Here is an 18,171-nt window from a genome sequence, read left to right as displayed (position 1 = left end):
GGGTCAGGTTCTGGTGGAAGGCTGGAGGGAGTGCTGCTCTTTGGGAGCATCTTCTTGGCTTGGAAGAGGACCTGAAGGCTTTTCTCCATCTAGGCTTAAGAATCTGAGTGAAATGGATTGGCTCAGGTCTTCATGGCCCAGAGGAGGACAGTCCTTGGCAGGGCTGGCAGGGAGGAGCAGAGGACTCAGAGGACTGGTGAGAGGCTGCAGTGGTGACCTGGGCAGTGCCTTGTGGCAGGGAGGCTCAGGATGACTTTAGGGGTGCCCCAACCACCCTCTTACTGAAGAACTTCCTCAGCTCCACTCTAACCCTGCTCTGCCTCAGCTTCAAACCATTCCCCCTTGGCCTGTCTCTAGACACCCTCAGGAGCAGTCCCTCTGCAGCCTTCCTGTAGCCCTTTCAGGTACTGACAGGCAGCTCTGAGGTCCCCTTGGACCTCCAAGACTCCAAGAAGACCTCCAGTCTTCTCCAGGCTGCACACCCCCAGCTCCCTCAGCCTGGCCTCACAGCAGAGCAGAGCTGCTCCAGCCCTTGGCTCATCTTTGTCACCTCCTCAGGACTCTCTCCAGCAGCTCTGTGTCCTTCTTGTGCTGGGGACCCCAGAACTGGAGGCAGGATTGGAGGTGAGGCCTCAGCAGAGCAGAGCCCAGGGGCAGAATCCCCTCTCTTGCCCTGCTGCCCACACTCCTCTGGCTGCAGCCCAGCTCACAGCTGCCTGCTGGGCACGGGATGCACTGAGTTGGAAGGGGCCCTGGAAGGTCATCCAGTCCAACCCCCCTGGAGTGAGCAGAGACACAGAACCATAGAACCCCAGAATGGTTTGGGTTGGAAGGGACCTCCAAAGGTCATCCAGTCCAACCCTCTCTGCAGTCAGCAGGAGCATCCTCCACCAGCTCAGGCTGCCTATCTTTAGGGTTGCTCAGGACCCTATCAAGCTCTGCCCTTGAATGTCTCCAGGGACAGGGTCTCCACCACCTCCCTGGGCAGCTCTGTGCTGCAAACTTGTGGTTCCCACACCAGTGGCTTCTGTGTGGTCGATCTGGGAGTGCAGGAGTGAAAAGTGAGGAGGATGCAAAGATCTGACCCCCTTCAATCCGGCTTCCTGCAGGGTGCTGAGCGATTTAAATGAGTTTCCTGCTGGAATTTGATTTTTTTTTTTTTCCCCTCCCCATCCCTGCTTCTGGCTGCAGCAGGAGGGGTGACCGCCGGGTGGTACTGTTGGGCTTTGGGATGAGCTGGGAGCAGCCCGGCTGCTGCGCAGGGAGTCGGGAGAAGGATGGAGAGGGTGGGCTTAACCTGGGGCATCTCTGCGGATCTCTTTGGGCTTCGTTTTCTTCTTTGCACGGCAGCTTTGGAGCTGGAGGAGCTGCAGCCGGTGAGCAGCTCGCAACGCCTCAGCTGCTGCCTGAACCTTCCCGGATCGGGGCGTTTCGAGGCGTTTGCTGGCGGCTGTTGGAATCGTTTCGCTGCGCTCCGTCCTGCCGCCGAGCTGCAGCCCTCCACCCTTCCACCCTTGGTGCTGTCAGCCCCCGAGCAACGCTGCCAGGGTGGTGCTGCAGGGGCACAGCTGCTCCTCAGGCTCAGCCCTGCGTGGCAGGAGGGTGGGGAAGGCACAGCCCCAGAGAGGCTCTTTTCAGAGATGCCTTTTCGTGTCTGCAAAGCATTTCCTCTGCACCCAGCAGATGCCAGTTGCCAGGTGTTGTGGTGCATCACCTCAGTGGGAGCTGCTTCTCTTTGGGCCTCCTTTTGAAAGGCAAAATGGGATCTTGGTTTGTAATTAGATGGCTCTGTGCCTCCTCCTTCACTGCTCTCACTGTTCCCTTCCTTTCCTGCCACTGTTCTCCTCTGCAGCAGGAGCTCTTCCATCCCTTACAGCACCAGGTGCTGCTCATCTGGAAGGTGCCTGCTGGGTGCCCAAGCCTCTTCCTGCTCATGGGAGAGCCCAAAGGAGAAGAAGCTGCTCAAGGAAAGGACCTCAGCAAGAGTGGTTCTGAGCCCTAGGTAAGAGCTGGGCAAAGCCAGGCTTGGAACATAAGAGCTGGGCAAAGCCAGGCTGGGAACATAAGAGCTGAGCAAAGCCAGGCTTGGAACATAAGAGCTGGGCAAAACCAGGCTGGGAACATAAGAGCTGGGCAAAGCCAGGCTGGGAGCCTAAGAGCTGAGCAAAGCCAGGCTGGGAGCCTAAGAGCTGGGCAAAGCCAGGCTGGGAACATAAGAGCTGGGCAAAGCCAGGCTGGGAACATAAGAGCTGGGGCAAAGCCAGACTGGGAGCCTAAGAGCTGGGGCAAAGCCAGGCTGGGAACATAAGAGCTGGGCAAAGCCAGGCTGGGAGCCTAAGAGCTGGGCAAAGCCAGGCTGGGAAGCTAAGAGCTGGGCAAAGCCAGACTGGGAAGCTAAGAGCTGGGGCAAAGCCAGGCTGGGAAGCTAAGAGCTGGGGCAAAGCCAGGCTGGGAAGCTAAGAGCTGGGGCAAAGCCAGGCTGGGAAGCTAAGAGCTGGGGCAAAGCCAGGCTGGGAACCCTACTCCAAGGGACAGACCCTTCTAGAACCAAGGCAGCCCTCACCTCCTTGCTTCACCTTCCTGCTTCTCCCTGCCTTGTCTCACCCAGCAGGGCAGCTTTGCAGGTCTGGCTGCTTCCTAGCCCAGCCAAGCTGCTGCAGAATCTGTTTTGGTTTGGGTTTTGTTTGTTTTTTTTTTTTTTTTCCCATGCCATTCTCTCCTGCTTAGCCTTGCAAGGACAGAATGGCCCTCAAGAAGTGCTGTCAGAGCCTTCCAAGGTGTGCAATGTGCTGCAGAGGTAAAAGCAGAACTCTGGTGGTCCCTGGGGGTGTGGTGTGCAGGGTGAGAGCTTTTGGCATGTGAGGATGCTTCTGAGATTTGCAGCCAGCCCCCAGCCAGCAGGAGGTGCAAAGGTCAAGGTCTGTGTGGACTCTCTGCAGCCTCAGAGAGAGCTGCTGCCAAGGCTGAAGTCTGAGCAAAGAGAGAATGAGGAAAAGTGGGAGGGAGGTGTGAGGGGGGAAGCAGCAGCTCTGGCTGGACAGAGGGCTGGAAGTGCTGGTCCTGCTCTGCAGCTCAGCCAGTGCTGATGGAGGCAGGGGAGCAGGCAGTGCCTGAGGCATTCTGTGTCCCCCCTCCGAGGGGATTTGACAGCAAAGCCCTGACTCAAGTGTCCTGGGCACCACTTCTGGGGGTGGCTGCACTGAGGCTCCATCCTAGGAGGAGGGATGGAGGAGCAGAGCACTCTGAGGGTGCCCAGAGCACCTCTGAGGAGGATGCTGGTTGGATCTTCTTACTCTGGGCATCAGAGGATCTTCAGGAGGAGACTGAACTGGAAGACCTGTGCTGGATGCAGCAGTCTGGTCCAGCAGGGTCCTGAATTCCCATCAGGCAGGTCTCTGGTCCATGCTGGGTGTGTGAGGCCCAGATTTTGGTCTCAGCTTGTCTGTGATCCACTGTGATCCGCTTGGTTCTGGTATCGCTGTCCCCATCCCTACAGAGGTGAAGGTTCTCCTTTTTCTTTATCTTTGTTTTTTTTGGCTAATAACTTTTTAGCAGGGTGGAGTTGGGCTCAGATGATTTTCAGAGGTCCCTTCCAACCCCTCCCATCAGTGGTTCTTCAAAGGCACAGTGGCAATTGCTGCAGAAATCAGTTAGGTGGTGGAGAAGCTCTGAAGGTGACTCAGAGAGGAACCTCCATAAATTGTGGAGCTTGTCCTCAGGGAGACTCTTCATGGATTAATTTTGTTCTGGCTGTTCAGCAGATGGAGGATGGTTGGGATTTCATCCCTGAGGGCTGTTCAGGTGCCAGTGCCAGCAGAAGGGGGCAAGACACCAGCCCTGGTCCTGGCTTTGATCTGCCATAGTGTGGTCAGCAGGACCAGGACAGAGGTGGTCCCTCTGCTAAGCACTGGTGAGGTCACACCTCAAATCCTGGGCACAGTTTTGGGCTCCTCACTCCAAGAAGGACATGGAGGGGTTGGAGCAGGTCCAGAGAAGGGCAACCAAGCTGGGGAGGGGTCTGGAGAACAGGGCTGGGGAGGAGCAGCTGAGGGAGCTGGGGGTGTTCAGCCTGGAGAGAAGGAGGCTGAGGGGAGACCTTCTGGCTCTGTACAGCTCGCTGAAAGGAGGCTGGAGCCAGGTGGGGATTGGTCTCTTCTCCCAGGGGACAAGAGGAAATATCAAGTTTCCCAAGGGTAGGTTTAGGTTGGACTTGAGGAACAATTTCTTCTTTTTGAGGGTTACCCACCCCTGGCCCAGGGCAGTGGTGCAGTCCCCATCTCTGGAGGGTTTTCAAAGCTGTGGAGCTGCGGTGCTGAGGGCTGAGGGTTGGTGGTGCCCTGGCAGTGCTGGGTTGCTGGTTGGACTCCATGACCTTTGAAGGTGTTTTCTAAACCCAAACCATTCCATGGTCCTATCCCTGGAGCAAGGGAGGAGGTGGCAGGAGCACAAATGCAGGCAGCTCTTTGCCACCAGCATCTGATGGCTCTGAGTGGGTTTCCATCTGGCCATGGCTGAATGTTGACCTCCCTCAACTTGTGTCTAGGTAAGAAACCTTCCTCAGAGGTGATCTGCCCCTCAGGCTTGTCCAAGCTCACCGGAGCTGACCCCACTTTTTTTTGTTTTTTTTTTTTTTTGACCTCAAAAATCTCTCTCCTTGTGTCCCTCAGCCTCCTTTGGGCACCTGCTGAGGTGGTTTAATGGAGTTCAGCAGCAGCTCCAAAGCTTTGGCTTCCATCTGCCCTGAGCTATTGATCTCCTGCTGGTTTGTCCATAAATCTTTTTGTGTTTCTGGGCAGCTCTGATTTTGCTGGGGGAGAGGAAAAATCAGCAGGGCTGGGGCCACCCAGGGTGCCTGATTGCTCCACTGCAACACCTCCAGAGCTGAGTGCCAGGTGAGGGGCACCTGAGGCTGAGGCTTGGTGACACTTTGCTGTCTCCAGGCAGCTGGTGGAGTGGTGGAGAGCAGCCCTGCAGGGGCAGGAGCAGGGGGGCAGCCTTGTGGCAATGCCACAAGCAGCTCCCCCAGCAGCTTCTGCCAACGTGGCCATGATGGGCAAAGCCTTTCCAGCAGGGATTCCACCTCCTGCTGGGGTGTTGTGGGGTGGGAATTCAGCAGGGCTGCTTCTGGCTCTCTGGGGTGAGGCCATCTTGGTGTTCAGATCAAGCTTCTTCAGGAACCCTTCTTCTGGAAGCCATCTCTAGGGCCTCAGGGAAGGTTCTTCCCTGATTCCTTCTTAGTCAAAACCCAGAGGATAGAGAAGCCAAGAGGGGAAGTTGGCTGCTTGGCTGCTTGGCTCCTTGTGCTGCCAGCAGGATCTGGGACAGGCTGCCCCTGTCCTTGGGAACGTGTCCTGGGCTGTGGCCTCTCCCTGCTGCCACCTGCACTGATCCCTTCCCTCACTCTGTTTGCTTCACCTTGAATCCTGCCACGTGTGCAAGGATGGACTGAGCAGAGCTGTGCCCTGCAGGAGTGGAAGGGAAGTTCTGGCAGGGCTGCTGTCCTCTGGGCTTTACCTCCTGCCTTGGGGGGCTGGAGCTGCTGTGCCTGAGGTGTCCTGCTCTGCAGCACCAGGGTGGCTACACCTGCAGAAGGCAGGTCCAGGTTGCACCCTGTGCCTGGGAGAGCCCAGGGCCAGCTGGACTCACAAGTGGCTACCTGCATTCATTTGGGTCTCCAAAAGCCTCTGAAATTGTCTGAAGCTGATGCCACAGCAAATGGATTGTTTTATTCCTGCCCACCTAAGCAGTCTGCAGTGAGTCATGCAGCAAAGCCCAAACCAGCAGCAACAAATTGTGGTTCCTGAGGCTCTGTGGATTCCAGCTCCATGAAAAATGCCTCCTTCAGAACAGAAATGTTGGAGGTTTTTTGCTTCCTCCTGGTCCTCTCTCAGCAAATGTCTTCTCTGTGTCTCCACAGCTGCATTTGGATGCTGATGGGGTTCAGAGCTTCATAATTCTTTGTCTCTGTCTCTCCTTGCACTGGTAGAAGGCAGAAGAGAGGAGCCACTCCTTGGGTGTGAAATTAGCTCAGCTGCTGGGTTTGTTCATCTTCTTGGGCTCCTGGAGGTGTTCTCTGTGCCAGAGCTGCTGTCCCACTGCAGGCCAGGGACAGGTGGAGTCCCTCAGAGCTCAGTCCTGGGACCAGGCTTGTTCTACATCTGTGTTGGTGCCATGGACAGAGGCATTGAGAGCACCCTCAGCAGGTTTGCTGGAGGATAGGGATCCATCCAGAGGGACCTGGACAGGCTGGAGGGAAGGAATCCATCCAGAGGGACCTGGAGAGGATGGAGAGCTGGGCACAAGCCAACCTCAGGAGGTTCAGCAAGACCAAGGGCAGGGTCCTGCAGCTGGGTCAAGGCAATCCCAAGCACAAATCCAGGCTGGGCAGGGACTGGCTGGAGAGCAGCCCTGAGGAGAGGGACTTGGGGGTGCTGGGGGATGGGAAGCTCAACAGGAGCTGTCAGTGAGCACTTGCAGCCCAGAGAGCCAAGCAGAGCCTGGGCTGCAGCAAGAGAAGTGTGGCCAGCAGGGCCAGGGAGGGGATTCTCCCCCTCTGCTCCACTCTGCTGAGACCCCACCTGGAGTGCTGCATCCAGGTCTGGAGCCTCTGTTACAAGAGGGATCTGGAGATGCTGGAAGGTGTCCAGAGAAGGGCCACCAGGATGAGCACAGGGCTGGAGCACCTCTCCTATGAGGACAGACTGAAAGAGTTGGGGATGTTCAGTTTGGGGAAAAGAAGGCTCTGAGGTGACCTTCTTGTGGCCTTCCAAGATCTGAAGGAGGCTCCAAGAAAGCTGGGGAGGGACTTTTGAGGCTCTCAGGTAGTGATAGGACTGGGGGGAATGGAATGAAGCTGGAAGTGGGGAGATTCAGGCTGGATGTGAGGAAGAAGTTCTTCCCCATGAGAGTGGTGAGAGCCTGGAATGGGTTGTGCAGGGAGGTGGTTGAGGCTCCATCCCTGGAGGTGTTTGCAGCCAGGCTGGATGAGGCTCTGGCCAGCCTGATCCAGTGTGAGGTGTCCCTGGGCATGGCAGAGGGGTTGGAACTGGCTGATCCTTGTGGTCCCTTCCAGCCCTGACTGATTCTGTGATTCTAAAAGAAAGGAAATCCTGAGGTCTCCAGGAGGAGCTGCTTGGAGGTGGCTGGCACTGAACCAAGAGGGAGACCATCAGCAGCTGAAGGTCTTCAACCCCTCTGCTGCTTTATTCTAACACCTGGGAGGGTTTTAATGGTGGGGAAAAGCTTTTGGGTTACAGCTAAAGCAGCCCAGAGGATCCAACCTCCCCCAATCTCCTTGGCAAAGGTAAGTTCTGCTGGGAGTGCTGCTTCCCAGACCAGTGCCCTGCTGGGCTGGCTGCTCCAAGGGGCAGTCTGAGACAGGGACTCTTGGCTCCTGCTTCCTTGTGGTGGCTCTCCATGAAGGGCTGTGCCTGGGCACTGCCTTGCCTGTGACCTCCTGCCCCACCACAGGAATTTGTCACTCTCCAGGGAGGGAGCAAGAGGCTGCACTTTGTGCACAGAGCAGAGGCAGGTGTGAGGAGCAGCAGCTGCTCTGGGGTTGGGGGGAGCAGAAGGGCTTCCCCCCCACCCCTATTCCTGCAGCAGAGCTGCACAGATGCCTCCATGAGCTGATTGTGTTCAACCTTTACTTGGCAGGAGATCAAACCCAACAAATGCCTGTCAGAAGGTGGTGGCAGGCCCTGGGGAGGGCTGCCTGGGCAGCAGGAGGTGTGGCAGGGCTGGTGGTGGCCTCCACACCTCTCTTCCTTCTCCATGGACAGGGAATGGCTGCAGAACCTCCCTTCCCATCCCTCAGGAAGTAAAAGAGTTTGACCTGGACCAAACACAGGGAGCTCCTCCTGAGAGGCTGGGCTGGAACTCTCTGGAACTGGGCTGGAACTGAACCCCAGCATGATGAGGGCTGGAAGGGAGCTCTGGAGCTCACCCAGTCCAACCCCTGCTCCAGCAGGGCACCCACAGCAGCTTGCCCAGGAGCACAATGGCCAGGGGGGGTTGGAAGCTCTCCAGAGAAGGAGACTCCACAACCTCTCTGGGCAGCCTGCTCCAGGCCTCTGCACCCTCACACCAAACAAGTTTCTCCTCATGGATCCTCCTGGCTTCCACTTTGTGCCTATTGCCCCTTGGCCTGTCCCTGGGCACCACTGAGCAGAGCCTGGCCCCAGCCTCTTGCCCCCCACAGCTCCTTTAGCTCTTGCTGAGCACTGCTCAGATCCCCTCTGGGGCTGCTCTTCTCCAGGCTCTCAGCCCCAGGGCTCTCAGCCTTTGCTCCTCACAGAGCTGCTCCAGGCCCCTCAGCAGCTTTGGAGCCTCTGCTGGGCTCTCTCCAGCAGTTCCCTGTCCCTCTTGACCTGGGGAGCCCAGAACTGGACCCAGTACTCCAGCTGTAGCCTTGCTGGGGCAGAGTAGAGGAGGAGGAGGAGGAGAACCTCTTGCCCACACACCTTTTAGTTTTTGGGAGCTTATCCTTTGCCCACTGGGCTGGCTGGAAAGCTGTGGGTTCCTTGGCAGGAGGGATTTGAGAGGGGCTGAGCTGCTGCCTGCATCTCTGCTGCTCAGCTACCCAGGCACAGCACGAGGCAGGATGCTCCTCCTGCTCCTGAAGCTCTCCACAAGCTGCAGCCAGGGATTCTATGCCTTGGATCCTGCACTATTTATGATGTGTGTTCAGGCACCTAAATCACACTGGCAGTGTTTGAGCTGTGCCTGGATAATTGATTCAGATGTAAATTGGATGAATAAATCCTCTGCAGCTCCAGTGGGCTCCTCCTTTTAGCTGGATTACTTTTTTTTTTTTTTTTTTGTTCGTTCCCCCTCCCCTCTGTGTGGAATGGCACAAAAAAAGGAGTGCTCAGAACCTCCTAAACAAATATTTGACTCCCATTTGTGAAAGGTCTTGGTGTGGGCAAGCTGCTCTGGGTGACAGCCTGGGGGGAGAGTCTGGGCTCCCCCAGGTCTAAGGGAGACAGGGAACTGCTGGAGAGAGTCCAGCAGTGGCTCCAAAGATGCTGAGGGATGCTGGAGCAGCTCTGCTGAGAGCCCTGGGGCTGAGAGCCTGGGGAAGAGCAGCCCCAGAGGGGATCTGAGCAATGCTCAGCAAGAGCTAAAGGAGCTGTGGGGGCAAGAGGCTGGGGCCAGGCTCTGCTCAGTGGTGCCCAGGGCCAGGCCAAGGGGCAATGGGCACAAACTGGAAGCCAGGAGGATCCATGAGGAGAAACTTGTTTGGTGTGAGGGTGCAGAGGCCTGGAGCAGGCTGCCCAGAGAGGTTGTGGAGTCTCCTTCTCTGGAGAGCTTCCAACCCCCCCTGGGCATTGTGCTCCTGGGCAAGCTGCTGTGGGTGCCCTGCTGGGGCAGGGGTTGGACTGGATGATCCCCAGGGGTCCCTTCCAACTCCCCCCCAGGCTGGATTCAGGGATTCTGTAAGGAAGGACAGACCTTATGCATCCTGAGGAGCAGTCCAGGCAGCACCAAGTCAGAGTGGGCTCTGATTCCATCACCTCCCAGCATTCTGCACCCCTGCCCCAGCACAGCCAGCCCCAGAGCTCCCTTCCAGCCCCACAGGCTGGGGTTCTGTGGAACACTTCACTCTTTTGTTCCTGGAGTAGCCAGGTCAGAGCTTGGCTCCTGTCCCTTCTGTTCAACCCCCTGCCCAGGGAGGTGTTTGTGGCAGGCCCAGGGTGGGGTTTACTGCTTGCAGGCACAGCAGTCAAGGGCAAAGCCTCACAGCAATCCTTTGTTTGCAATAGCCATGGAGTGAGGTGTGAGGGTGAACCTGGGTCCTGCAGCCACCACAGCTGCTCTGCTTTGGGGAGATCTGCCAGGAGGGTCCCAGGCTGGCAGCAGGAGGAGCTCTGCTGAGCATTTTGTCAATGTTTTAAGCTGGTTTTGGGTTTTTTTTTTTTTTTTTTTCCTTCAGCTCCTGCCTCACCAGAGGGAGGGGGAGGTGCTACCCAGAGCCAGAGCTTTCCTGCCAGCCTGGGGAAGTTTAATCAGCACCTCCACAGATGGTGCTCCCTGGAGCTGGAGTCTCTTCAGCACAGCCCAGCAGGTCCCTTGCTGCCTTATCCCTGCAGTCCAGGCACAGTCTCCACTCCCAGAGCAAACATCCAGCCAGTGCCTGGAGCCAGGCTCTTGGCATTCCTTGGGCTAGAAATGTTGGAGCACTTCTCCTGGCTGGGGGTGGGAATCCCAGCACTGTGCTGGCCACCTGCTGCTCTGCCAGGGCTTCCCTCAGCATCTTCTCCCTTTGCTTGGCCATGAAGATGATTAAAACACCCCAAAGAGGTCACCTCTGTCCTTTGGGGCTGTCGCCTCCTGCCCTCATGCCTCTCAGAGGGAGGTTCCAGCACTTCGCAGACATCTCTGTCTGCCTCCTGCCCTGGTTTGGGTCTCAGGGTCTCTGAGCTGGAGCCCCTGAGGTGTAACACCCTTGAGATGTGCTCCTGGTGACTGTGACACTTCCCTGTGTCCTCTGTGCCTGTGTGAATGTCCAGACCTCTGGTGAATTTAATTAACTTCTTGGCTTTGGAGCTGTCCCCTGGCAGCTGTCCTGCGTTTGGCCACTGTGAAAATCCATTTCCTCCTGCCAGGGCTCCAAAAGCCTCAGATCCCAGCCTGGGCTGCTTACTGCACAGAGCTCTTGGCTGGAGCTCTTGGTATGCTGAGGGCTTCCTTTGTCTTTGTGTTGCTCCTCTCTCTGCAGTGCCAGGGGCTGGCTGTGCTGGGGCAGGGGTGCAGAGTGCTGGGAGGTGATGGAATCAGAGCCCACTCTGACTGGTGCTGCCTGGACTGCTCCTCAGGATGCATAAGGTCTGTCCTTCCTTACAGAATCCCTGAATCCAGCCTGGGGGGGTTGGAAGGGACCCCTGGAGCTCATCCAGTCCAACCCCTGCTCCAGCAGGGCACCCACAGCAGCTTGCCCAGGAGCACAATGCCCAGGGGGGGTTGGAAGCTCTGCAGAGAAGGAGACTCCACAACCTCTCTGGGCAGCCTGCTCCAGGGCTCTGCACCCTCACACCAAACAAGTTTCTCCTCATGGATCCTCCTGGCTTCCAGTTTGTGCCCATTGCTCCTTGGCCTGTCCCTGGGCACCACTGAGCAGAGCCTGGCCCCAGCCTCTTGCCCCCCACAGCTCCTTTAGCTCTTGCTGAGCATTGCTCAGATCCCCTCTGGGGCTGCTCTTCTGCAGGCTCTCAGCCCCAGGGCTCTCAGCAGAGCTGCTCCAGGACCCCTCAACATCTTTGCAGCCTCTTCCTGGACTCTCTCCATCAGTTTTCTGCCTCTCTTGACCTGGGGAGCCCAGACCTGGCCACAGGCTCTTGGAGGCCCTCTCTGTGCTTTCAACCCCTCAATGTTCTCTTGGTTTCTTGCTGGGCAGAAGAGCCCTGACCTGCTCCTGCCTCCCTGTACCCAGGGCTGTTTGTTGCCCACACTGCTGCTGCCAGCTGCTCAGCATCAATATTTATGGCTGCTGCTGCTGCTGCTGCACAGCTCCTTGCATGCAGGGGGTGGGGTAAAGAATAAAAGAATGCCACATAAAAGGCTTCCTGCTCAAATCTGCCACTCTCCAGGATCTGAACTCCTCTCTCTCTCCCTGTGAGGTGGAGGAGGAGGAGGTTTTGTGGCTGGTTTCTGAGGCTGGCTCTTGGCTCTCCAGTCAATCAGAAGGTGGGGGAGCAGCTGCTGCTCTCCACCCAGCCCAGGCAGGGCAGATAAAATATTGCTCATTTCTGTGCCTGGCTGGAAATAAAGTTGCTGTAGTGGAACATCATTACAGGCTGTTCTTAATTCACCTCAGGGCCTCTTCCTAACAGCAGCACACAACTCTGCAGCTGACAGCTGGAGTGAATGAGATGGGTGTTCTGATGTCAAGCTGAATGTAAGGAAGGTTTTAGGAATCAAAGCTTTGCCAGAGCAAATCACTCCTGGTTGTGCTGTGATGCTGGGAGAGGTCCCTGGTTTATTATGAGCACCACAGCTATTGAGAGCCCTGACACTTGTTCCTGGGGGGATTTGAGGCAATTCAAGCTGTGAAATACTGTCTCAGCTCAGCCTTTTACAAGTCACTGTGTGGTGGTGGAGCTGAAGGTGGCCTTGAGAGCTGGCAGAGGCACCTGGGGCTGGCACTGGCTTCCTAACACTGCTTGGGTTTCTGCCAGTTGTTTGGCAACTGGAAAAGCTGCTGCTGGCCAGCTCTTGGCTGGCAGCAGAGCTGCTCTTGCCCTGGCAGAGGGGTTGTGAAAAGGTGTCCAAAGCATTTGGGTTTAGTCCCAGGGCCAGTGGTGTAAGGTCCAGCAGTGGGGCTGTGGCATCTGGGGGGTGATGCCTGCAGCCCCATGAAGGTGCCAGGGGCTGAAAGAGAAAAGAAAATAAAACCATCAAGGTGAAGAGAGAGGCAGACAGAGTGGTGCAGTGGAAGGCTAGACTGGGAGCTTGTTTTCTCTGCCAGGGAAGAGGCATCTCATCAGGAGCTTGCTTTTCTCCTCAGATAATTAAGTCTCCAAAGTCTTATCTCCTTGTGTCACAGCGTGGTGGAAACAAGGGAGAGAATTGTCTGGATCTGAAGCTGTTGCCATATCAGAGGCTGCCCAGACAGGGAGCTACTGGAGAGAGCCCAGGGGAGCATCCAAAGGGGCCTGGAGCAGCTCTGAGAGCCCTGGGGCTGAGAGCCTGGGGAAGAGCAGCCCCAGAGGGGATCTGAGCAATGCTCAGCAAGAGCTAAAGGAGCTGTGGGGGGCAAGAGGCTGGGGCCAGGCTCTGCTCAGTGGTGCCCAGGGACAGACAACCACCAGGGTCCTGTGTGCTGTGTTTTGGTGCCCAGGGGCTGCCTGGGCACTTGGGGTCTGCAGTGCTGCAGAGGGCAGCCCTGTGTGCTGCTCTCTGTAAACCAGAGGTGAGTGGTGGGGAAAGCTGTGGTGCTTCCAGAAAGCAGCAGCTGCTGCTGAGAGCCTGGGGTGCCTCTAGGCCAGAAAATTTGTCACAGCTTGAGTGGAAAGTGGTGGAAGGTAAATAAATCACCACTGGATGCCAAAGGGAAAAGAAGGCTGAGGTCTAAACCATCCCTTGGCTCTGATGAACTCACAGCAAGTCAGCTGTGCAGACCAAGTCCTTCCCTTTCCTGCTGCTTTGCCCTTGGCAGAGGCTAGCTGGGTGCTTCTGACCCCAGCTGCTGGTCAAAGCTGTGCAGGGGGAGGTTTAGGCTTGACCTCAGCAAGAAGTCCTTCCCAGAAAGAGAGATTGTCCCTTGGGATGGGCTGCCCAGGGAGGTGGAGGGGTCAAGGTCCCTGGAGGTGTTTAAGCAGAGCCTGGATGAGGCACTCAGTGCCATGGTCTGATTGATTAGTTAGGGCTGGGTGATCACTTGGACTTGATGATCCTGGAGGTCTTTCCCAGCCTGGTTGATTCTGTGATTCATTTGCTTCCATCTGAGCTAGTCTGGCAATTGTATTTTGGGGGTAATTTCAACCCACCACAGAGGGACAAAGCAGAGCAGGAGCAGCAGCAGTGACTGCCTTGCTGGGTGCTGTGCTGAGCTGTGCTGTGGGTGACCAAGCAGCTGCTGGGTGCTGATCTGAGGGGCTGGGGCTGCATGCTGCAGGCATGCAGAGTGCCAGGGTGCTGCAGGTTCTGGAGCAGGAGAAAACGATTTCCAAATCTGTGGTCGGGTCAGAGCCTCAGCCCGAGCAGCAGGGGCTGCTCCACACTGCTGCTGCCCACCAGCCCCCTCTGGCAGCCCTGCTTGGCAACAGCTTCTGCTGAAAGGAAGGGGAAAAAACCCAAACCAAACCCACGAGAAACAAATAACCCAATGGTGTGCTGAGGTAGCAGCGAGCAGGGAGTGGAGCTCGTTTGCTGAGTGCTGGAGATGGCCTTGGTTGGGTGTGTGAGGGCTGCAGAGCTCAGCAGAAAGCCAGCTGTGAGCTGTGTGTGTGGCACCAGCCCCCAGGACCTCAGGGCTGTGTTTTCATCTGGGCCATCTGCAGTGGCAGATCATAGAATCAGGCAGGGTTGGAAGGGACCACAAGGCTCATCCAGTTCCAACCCCCCTGCCATGGGCAGGGACACCTCACACTGGATCAGGCTGGCCAGAGCCTCATCCAGCCTGGCTGCAAACACCTCCAGGGATGGAGCCTCAACCACCTCCCTGCACAACCCATTCCAGGCTCTCACCACTCTCCTGGGGAAGAACTTCTTCCTCACCTCCACTCTGAATCTCCCCACTTCCAGCTTCATTCCATTCCCCCCAGTCCTATCACTACCTGAGAGCCTCAAAAGTCCCTCCCCAGCTTTCTTGGAGCCCCCTTCAGATCCTGGAAGGCCACAAGAAGGTCTCCTCAGAGCCTTCTCTTCTCCAGACTGAACAGCCCCAACTCTTTCAGTCTGTCCTCATAGTGGAGGAGCTCCAGCCCTCTGCTCATCCCTATGGTCCTTCTCTGGACACCTTCCAGCATCTTCAGATCCCTCTTGTAACAGAGGCTCCAGACCTGGATGCAGTACTCCAGGTGGGGTCTCAGCAGAGCTGAGCAGAGGGGGAGATTCCCCTCCCTGGCCCTGCTGGCCACACTTCTCTTGATGCAGCCCAGGCTCTGCTTGGCTCTCTGGGCTGCAAGTGCTCACTGACAGCTCCTGCTGAGCTTCTCATCCCCCAGCACCCCCAAGTCCCTCTCCTCAGGGCTGCTCTCCAGCCAGTCCCTGCCCAGCCTGGATTTGTGCTTGGGATTGCCTTGACCCAGCTGCAGGACCTTGCCCTTGGTCTTGTTGAATAGGCAAGTCAGGCTTGTTTGGGTTATTTAATTCAGGCTTTCTGCTCCAAGGAAGCCTCCATAGTGCTGGGCTCCTGTACATAAAAAGTTTCTCCAAAGATCAGTGATGGAGCTGTTTAGTTCAGCTCTTATTTCCCTGCCATCAGTGACTCTGTTGAGCAGCAGCTCCCTGCAGACAGCTCTCCCTTTGATGCTGGTGGCTGCATGGCACATTAAAAGTCCTTAACTTGGTTTCTAAAGTCTCACTAAAAACCCTTCTGGGGCTTTGATGTTGAGAAGATTCTACTCCAAGTGCCCCAATGTCTCTGAAGCTGGCCCTGCCTTGTCTGGGAGGCAGCCCAGCGAGTAGCTGCCTCAGGCAATAAAATATCATCAGGGGCAGTGTGTCGGTGTGAGCTGAAATTCCCCCCCCACCGACAATAACCAGGCTAGCTCAGTCTGGAAGCAAATGAAGGCTGTATTTACAAGCAGAGAAATGCAATGAATATGTACAAATATACAAAATTCACAACATTCACAAATATATACAATCAACAGAAAAGCACAACCAATCTCCCTTTGCTTCCCCCCAAGGGGACCCTCCCAAAGGGGCCTCTCTCTCTCCCAGGAGCTTCCCCCCCAGACCCCCCTGGACAGAGAAGCAGAGTTAGTTAAGCAGAAAGTTGTTAACTTAGCTGCCAAGGTCAGTGTGTGTTATCTTCAGCCAGAAGAGAAGAAGAAACAGCAGCCAGACAGCCCAGCAACTGCCCCCACTGCAGAACGCAGAATGTGCAGAATGCCTACTTTGTTTTGGGTAATAGTTCTTAAACATTTCTATCTATCCAATGGAAGTGTTTAGAACAATCCTTATTTTGCTTTCTTACACCCAATAGTGACTTATTTACATTCTTTCACTTTCTCTGTTCTGAACTTTGCAAGGAAAAATTAAAAAGACAGTTTCAAACCATCACAGTCCACCCCTTCTAAACAATTCCATTGGCTGCTACTATCATTTATCTAATCTAAAATAATATCTACAACAATAGGTGAATAAAGACCATAGTCCATTCCGGCTATCTCAGATGTAGATGATTCAAAAGAGTCAAATCACAGGAAAAACAGCAAACAGCTTGTTTCCTCGCAGATGGAGCGAAGGAAGGAACAGGGACTCTCAGGTGACTCAGGGCTCTCAGGGTTCGTGCACCGTAGATCTCATGGACTCTCCCCTTGGGCGCGAGGCTGTGTCTGCGCATGTGCTGGTTTGGGGCCAGACAGATCGTCTCTTGCCCCGAAAGGGACAAAAGAATGAGACTCACACAAACGGATTGGAGAGTGATGGAAAGTTTAAATGGAAAAGCAATTGGTGAAGCTACAGAGAACTACAAACCACAAAGCATAGTGACAAAGAGTATCCCAAAGCGTACAGAACCCCTCACAGAATTCCCAAAGCTTCCCAATCCTTCCCTTCTTCCCACCTGAGGGTAAACCCAAACCCCCCAGGGCTCTTTCTTCCCCCTCCCGCTGCTAGGCAAGTCTCAGGCTGGCCAGGTCTGAGACTGCCCCCCCTCCATTCTCCTCCTGGCATTAGGCCTAGACAGGCCTAAGAGGCCTTGAGGATACTCCCCCGGCATTACCCGATAAGAGAGGACATCTCCCATGGGAGCAGAGAGGGAAGAAAGAGGAAGAGAATGACTCTGCAGATGGCTTTATAGGGTGCAGGATTTATGGGTAGAAATACGCCGTTTCCTGTGTCCACCCCTGTGGGTGGGCACCCAGGACACCAGAGGTGTATCTCATGCGGCAGTGGCAGGGGGCACCCAGCCTAAACTGCCACAGGCAGCAAAAAAAAAAAAAAAAAAAAGTGTGGTGATTATTTATGGTCTGAGCATCTGCAGTCAGGAGAGGCTGCTGGAAGCTGCCAGAGCCTGGCCATGCCTTGAAGACTCCAGTTCTGCATCCCAGAAACAGCATGGAGGGGCTGTGCCGTGGTACAGCTCCAATGTCTCTGTGGAGCACTCAGTGATTCCACACACAGACCCCAGTGGGGAGCTTCTGTGCCCCCCAAAATGGTTACAAAAGGGCTCTCTGGCTGAACCCTTGGAGGCTGAGGGCAACCCTGGAGCCTGATGGAGGTTTTTCCTGGGGTGGCAGGAAGTTTTTAACCATGACATCTCTTCCTACAGCTGGCTTGTGGCTGGGGGGCATCCCTGGGGGTGTGCCCAGGGAGGTGAGTGTCACCAAAGTGCAGGTCACACAACTGTAGGCTTGGCAGAGTTAGATAATGGTCAAAGTTGGTGATCTTTAAAGGTTGTTGTTTTTGGTTTGTTTTTTTTTTTTTTTTTTTCCCCAACCAAAACCATTCTCTGGTTCTATGTGAGGAGCTCTGCCTGTGGAGCTCCTTAGTGGCTGTTGTTAATGGATCAGTCTGTGCTCTTCCAACACTAACCAAGCCTTGTTTTAACTCTGTGAGTGAGTGAAATTAGCCCTGAACCAATTTTTCCTCTCTCCACTCCACTCTGCAGCTCCTGGTACCTGACTCCTGTTTGTTTCTGGGTTGATGCTTCCCTGCAGCCTGCCATAGATGCATCCAATTGGTGTTGTGAGTTAAAGGGGGCCGAAATGATCTCTCCTTCCTGTGCCTGTATCGCGTTTCTCTTTTGTTGTGCACAGGAATCAATCTTTCCCTGCTGGGAGCTGCTTCGGGAGGTGTTATGCCTGCGTGTCCTTGGAATCGTTTTCCACTCGACGCTGCCCAAGCGCTGCCAGCTCTAATGGGGTGAGCAGAGCGCCGCAGCCAGGCGTTAAATAAATGGCAGCGAGCCGCAGCAGAGCCCTTCTGCCGTGCCTGGCATCGAGCCCCGGCAGCCCCTCCGAGCTGCACTGCTCGCAGGCTGGGGATGGAGCTGGGGTGCGGCTCCCCGCCCCCAAGGTAGGGAGGTCCCGGTGGTGGTGGTGGTGTCCCTTCCCCAGGCTGTTGCTGCTCCGCGGAGCCGTCAGCAGGGGGCGGCACAGCACAAGCCGCGCCGCGCCCCGCAGCGCCCTGCCCCGGAGCCGCCCGGAGCCTGAAGATCTCCGGTTCGAGCCTCGCCGCCGCCGGCACCGCCCGCGTCAGCCCCTCCCCGGCGTCTCCACCGGGCGTTTGCCTGCCCCGTGCCCCCGGAGGCTTGTCCCCTGTGCTCCTGCTCGCTGCAAGGGGGGTGGGCTTGTTTCCTACCTGACAGGAGGGGGTAGTGAGGTGGGGGTTGGTCTCTTCTCTCCAGGAGCAGGTGGTAGAAGGAGAGCAAACAGCCTCAAGCTGCAGCAGGGAGGTTTAGGCTGGATATTGGGGGAAATTTCTTTCCTGCAAGAGTGGTGAGGCATTGGAACAGGCTGCCCAGGGAGGTGGTGGAGTCCCCATCCCTGGAAGCATTCC

The sequence above is a fragment of the Indicator indicator genome, chromosome 24 (assembly GCF_027791375.1).
Source record: "Indicator indicator isolate 239-I01 chromosome 24, UM_Iind_1.1, whole genome shotgun sequence".
NCBI classification, from domain to species: domain Eukaryota; kingdom Metazoa; phylum Chordata; class Aves; order Piciformes; family Indicatoridae; genus Indicator; species Indicator indicator.
The sequence above is the reverse complement of the archived record's forward strand: the minus strand, read 5'-3'. Positions refer to the sequence as shown.